Source organism: Oryzias latipes, chromosome 16 (genome assembly GCF_053564925.1).
Source record: "Oryzias latipes strain Hd-rR chromosome 16, Olatipes_Hd-rR_3.1".
Taxonomy (NCBI): Eukaryota; Metazoa; Chordata; class Actinopteri; order Beloniformes; family Adrianichthyidae; genus Oryzias; species Oryzias latipes.
This window is the reverse complement of record NC_136252.1, coordinates 10836517-10842516: the sequence shown is the minus strand read 5'-3', so window position 1 is coordinate 10842516 and position 6000 is coordinate 10836517. Positions and strand designations below refer to the sequence as shown.

At 44.5% G+C, this 6000-nt stretch overlaps 1 protein-coding gene across 15 annotated transcripts in view; it reads left to right on the top strand.

Annotated features, from left to right (window-relative positions):
• Positions 1–493: 493 nt before the first annotated feature.
• Positions 494–6000, top strand: part of adgrb1a (adhesion G protein-coupled receptor B1a) — a 186660-nt gene continuing 181153 nt past the window's right edge. For 12 of the 15 annotated variants that reach the window (XM_078933302.1, XM_023963830.2, XM_078933301.1 and 9 more), the window contains exon 1: positions 494–1177. The gene's annotated coding sequence lies outside the window, so the exon portion shown is untranslated. The remainder of the gene's footprint in view (positions 1178–6000) is intronic. The other 3 variants (XM_078933303.1, XM_078933305.1, XM_078933304.1) reach the window with 1 other exon arrangement.

Here is a 6000-nt window from a genome sequence, read left to right as displayed (position 1 = left end):
ACCCACAGACACCCTTTGAGCTTTGAGACAAGTAAAGGTAGAATCCACATGAAAAAGTGTAATTTCACTTCAAAATAAGAGCATTCCCAAGAGAGAAGCCTGCATGATGTTACTATTTCTCCTTTTGTGGCACAAATTATGTTGATCATTCCAATGTTCAAACAGTTGTGACATTTTGGCATTTAGCGTTACACCTGTTCATCTATACAGCGATTTCGAAATGAGATATCACAAGATGGAATAATAGATTTGTTAAATTAAATGTAGAACATGAATAATAGACATGTTGCCCTATGTGATTTTGGAAAAAAAAATAGAATTCTAAAAATTGGAGAAAAAATAGAATGAAGAGGACAGTTGTTTTAGTGATTAATTTATCATATTTGATTCCACGTTCATTTTAATTTACACTCTGAAAGTCAAGTCTCAAGTCTAGTTTGTGTTTTGAACTAGAGGTCATCTCTAGGTGTGTCCGGTGACTGTGAGTTGGAGGTTTATTTTGAAAGATTTGCCTGGAAGTAATGTTGGTGCGCTTTGGGTCACTTGACAGCAGCGTGAGCCCCTGGCTTCCAAATAAGGAAAGTGGCTGTCGCTGCGCGCGGACTCGCGGACAGACAAGGACGCTCCTGAGAGCAGAGCCGGGAGACGGCGGCTCCCAGACCGCCACCAACCTGCCTTGGTTCGCCTGACCACTGAAGGCGCACGTCTACCTGCGCGCCGTGCGCACCTTGCGCGCGGGAACAGCTCCACGTTGGGAGAACATCTCAACTTTTTCAGACCGAGGAGAATTTGAGGGGAATTAAAAAGAAACAGAGCAATAAAGGAAAAATCTATTGAACTGAAAACGGAGCTAAAACTAAGACATCGTTTTATTCTGTGGAGCCAGGAGGAGCAGAAGAAGTTTATTTGGGGGACTAAGTGACAGCAGGAGAATTGGGACGGAATTGTCTGGAGCTGCTTTACGCACTGGGGGCGCGTAACGGACATCCAGAGCAGCCGCCGTGCGTTTTTGCGTTTTCATCTTCCAAGCACAACCTTAGTTAGATTCAACATGAGGCAACTCTTCTTTGAGTCCACGGAGCGCTGCGTGGACTTGTAGGACTTCCCTTTTTCTCCTGTCGGAATTGTTCTGAGCGCCCGGAACGCAGCAGCTTTGGTCACTGAAAGCTCGGTCAAGGTAAACGGTCTCGGTTTTTTACTTGGATTCTTTTTTTTTTTTTTTTTTGAAAAAGGTGTCAAAGTCATTTCGATGACCTCTCAGTGACTTAACTGTAGGGTTCATCGAAAGTTTACTTCAACCCGTTCCGTGTGCGCGGACTGCAGGTGAGCATCCGGGAGACGCAGGCAGGCAGGTGGAGGGAATGTAGGAGCCGTCTGGATGTTTGCTCTGAACGCCTCCATGTCTCCTTCCTGCTGGGCAGCAGAAGCTCTGCAGCCCGAACCGGTTCCTCCGGAACCATCAGTTCTGGGGTCTCTGGGGGGGAACGCAGCGCAGCGTCTTTGTTCTCCGCCACGTTTAGATTGCTCTCCAAATGACAAAGTACAACTCTTAACTAACTTGTCAAAAATGAATTCAGGAATATACACTATTAAAAATATGTTATTGTTTTGCGCAAAATTGTGGCTTTTAAAAAAAATCAATTAATTTAATTGAGTTAATTAATGACTTAGCTGCAATCCAGCGTCCTCCTGTTAGGGGGATATGAAGATGAGCAGCGTTTGAGCTCTTCATCCCAGAGAAGGACCTGAGTGCGTCAAGAAACACAAAGTATCTGTTTTATATTGACATAAACCTCTAGTGTTTTTCCCTAAAGATTTTTATTTCACTTTTTTGCTCATTTTTTCTCCACCTGACTTCACTCCAGAGGGGAAGGTGATGGGATGTCAAGGTTGGGGTGTGATGAGGAGGTGACCGGGCCAGCGGTGTTCATGGAGAAAGAGGAAGGCTGTGAGCCTGCAGCCCTCAGCTGGCTTCATCGCTGATGGCTTGTTGGTGTTTGGACCTCATGGTGTCCTCAGTTGTGAAGGAAAGCCCAGACAGGACAGGCTTGGCCTGTTTGTGAAACTTTGAGAACTGGATTAAGGCTTAAAAATATGTCATTGCTTATAACCATAATAAAAAAAATAACTGGTGGATTGATGCAAACTTTAATTTCAAAGTTAAAGATGATGGTGGTGGGAAGAAGCCATGAGTTCGTGTTTTCCCGTTGCTTCTGAGCAGTGTGTCGACCGTTGAACGAGGTGCCAGAGGAAGCAAGAGCAGATATGTTCCAAATACCAAACAAGAAGGGGGGAATCTCAAGGCTTTATAAAAGCAAAACAGATTTTGTTAAGTTTTCTTGCCTTTAAGATGCTTTATTGTGAACTTGTTTTTTTTCCTCAAATCAAAAAGGAAAAGATGGAACAAGAAGAACGCTTCTAAAGCTTAGATAAAGAACATTACTGAAATCAATATGTTGATTAATACTAAGATGAAACTATAAAGGCTCCACGTAGTTGAACTCTTAAAAATGGACGCTGTTCACTGAGGGAGCTACAGCTTTGGCTAGGGAGGCCGACGCCATGTTGGCAGAGTCCGTCGGCGTGTTGTTTTTGTGGATATTTTGGATATTGTCAGATTTTCCTTTCCAGTAACGACCTTTCGTCCGCAGCAGATGACATCTTAAACTCTGCGGCTTCATTTCCCGCCTCTGCTGCTCGTTTTGTGTTGTCCTGTTTTTTTGTGTCCGTGGTTCAGCGGCTTCCTCCTATTTCTTATCTTATATTAATAATATCAACATTTCAAAGGCAAATACGTTCAAATGTGTCTCTGATAGCCATATAATCAAATGCTTTTTCCACGCGAGACTTTAGTACTGGACGTGCATGGATTTGAATCTCTCATAGTTTATTGCTAAATCTGAGTGCTGACCCTGCCCCCCACCCCTGCTTCCTCCCCTCAGGTGTTCCGATTTGCAGTCAGCTGTGTTCTGCATCAGTGGCGTTGCAGACATCCGCGCATGTTTCTTTAATCCAGAAGTCCTCCTTTGTGTCTGCGCTCCTGGAAACACCCTCGCCGTTGACTGCACCCCCCCCCCCCTCTCCGTCCTCCTTCTCGATTCCCAATTTTCAGACAAGGTCACAGTGTCCAAGGCTGCGCACCATCAGAGAACCTCACATCTGTGAAATCAGAGGGCCAAAGATGAGAGGGTGAGAGGGACGCTGGGGGTGTCACTGAAATGCGTGGGTGACAAGGTGACAGTCAGATGATAAAAGATGGATTAAAAGCCAGATGGAGAGGGGCTGTTGACTCAAGACCTTCTGATGTCAACAGGCGGCGTCTGTCTGAGTCTGCCCATCGCTCAGCGACTGAGACACGCCATGGAGGAAAAGCACTGGAGTCAGTCATTACAAAAGCCTTTTTTAATGTTATTCTACATGTACTCACAGAGTTGATCCTGTAAAAATATTCCTGTGATCGCCTGATCATTGGTAGTTTTGGAAAGAAGAGTGACTCGGGCAGAGGTTTCATTGTTCAGTCCTTCAGAACCAAAGTAGAGGCTCACGGCTCAACCACCAGGTAACCTCTGTGTCCCTATCGGCTTCATGCCAATAAATATGTCCGAACATATGTGGCTGCACATGACGGCGCAGGTCTGACTCATACACACTCGCTGCTGCTTTATCTGTGCAGTCTGTGTAATCTCCTGTCATCCATTACAGCTGCTCTATCAGAAGTTTTCTGCGTTTGAAACCCTTTTCAAACTGAGCAATGGGTTTTCTTTTGAAATATGATGCAACACAATAGGCAAAAACATCCTGCATTTATGTGTCACAAACACGTTTAAACCTGTTCTAATTATTTTAGCTTGTCTGTGGTGCCAGAAACCGTTTCGGCTGTTGCTGGGATGGTGTGGCCTGGCTGATGTCCTGCTGTGTGGGGCTGGGGCTGGACAGCCTCAGCATAAAGCTCAAAGACCTGAATGTGGAGCGTTGATATGGTTCACATTTGTGCAGTGAGAATTCAAAGCGGCGGCAGACCTGAGAGCGGCAGCTTGCAGGAAAGTGTCGGATCACTTAATCATCCCTGTTGCTAAGGTATAAAAGCAGTGCAGCATGGCTCGTCTTTTGTCTGGAAACAACTGCGGAGAGAGCAGCCAAGCAGAAACTGAGCTTAATACTGGCTGCTTGACAAACATGTTCATAATCATCGTCGTACAAATGCAGACTTTGATCCTTTGTTCAGCGACTGCCGGCTGAGCAGTGAATGTTGTTGCTTTCAATCAAACTACAGGGTCTTTGTGGATGTGGAGCACATCTCCAGGAGCTGGATAATCTTCATTGGTTCTTTTGGTAGTTGAAGGACACTCTGAGAGGTCAGAGGCAGAACTTCCTAACTCACCAGTCGTCTTACATAAAGCAGGCTAGCCAAGTCAGTGTGAGAAAAAGCAGCAAAGCTACATCAGAGCAGATTTAAAGTATAATTAAGTCTGTACTTAGAGAAGTATGTTGAGCTGCACAAACTATTGATTTATCCAAAGCAGCGGATTACCCAATTACACCCCTGATCACTCTGGAGCGCCAGGCTTTAAGACTATTGAGTTTTCTGAACAAACAACACCACGGCTTGGCTGCATGCTCACAGATTGGAAATGATGAAGAAAAAAAAAATCTATCAATGAATTTTGTAATGAATTCCACTATACTTGTCTTGGAGCACAGAGTTGCTGCTGGTGGCTCGGCGGATTCTTCTGCACTGGGGCTTCTCAGCTGATGTGCACAACATGCCAGACAACCTGCTACACTCATGGTCCATGTTCATTTGATGGACCTGAATGTAGAGGATGAAGGAGTTTAGGGCTAACTCTGAGGAGCATTAATGCTGTCAGTGTTTGAAAAGCATGTTTAAAGTAGCGAGGGGTAATACTTGAATCTTTATCTTTAGTACCAGTGTTCCTGTTCATGTCTGACATACAGAGAGATGCACAGTTGGAAACGCATGGTCTGACAAGAACTCTGTCCTTAATTTCTCTTTTTGCTGCTGTGCAGCTTCAGTTTGGACTGAAGGACTGCCAGGGAGAATTCTTTCTCCCTGCTCTGAGTTTAGATGCTCTGGTCCAGTTTCAGAGTTCTGGATGTGCGATTTGCTGATTTGGGTTTTTGAGTGTCAGTTATGCCCTAATCACAAATGCCCTTGTAGGTGGATACCGACTGTCTGTGGGCAAAGGATGGGCAAATCTGCCCACGCAGGTGGCCCACAGGAAATATCAAGGTCGTCGACCACTCTTTGAGTACGTAGAAACAAAATGTTTGTGCACATTTTTTCTTTGGTCATACTGAGAACACTTCTACAACACACCAGGGTAGGTGAGGGAGGAATAGGTGTAATACAAGCAGGTCGTATGAATATTTCTTTTTTTCAACCCCCCTGAACCCCGAGGACTGTGCAAGGAGTTGGACAAGTGAAAGGTGCTGCACTCCCTACGTGCAGCTTGTCTGTTACCGCCGTGTCACACAGCCACCACGTACATTTTGCGCATATTGCACAGATGAAAGTTGGTCATACATGAATATACGTATAAAAAGGGAAAAAGGTGTTCTTTATGTGTCGTTTTTACAGATGTATCACGAACGCACCACCTTCAAATCACTGAAGAAGTACGAACACGTAATCCTACGTAAAACCCAAATGTGGCCCAAAATACATGCGTCAGTTACATCTTTTTAAGGTGGTATGTGCGGCGGATACATGAATAAAAGTTCTACATTGATGGTACATGCATGAAAAGTCTGTTAGATATATGTGAAATGGTCGTGGAAAGAGACAAATTTACGTCTGCATCCTGCAAAAATCATGCACAATTGAGTAAGATTGAGGTATTAATTGTGTATACACTACGTAAGATACGCGTAAACAGAGTAATTCTGAACTGTCCAAAAATTTTGAACAGCTCAAAACCAAATTCTTATAAACCCCTGTTGGCCAAAACACTCGACAGACATCTGAGCACATTGACCGAT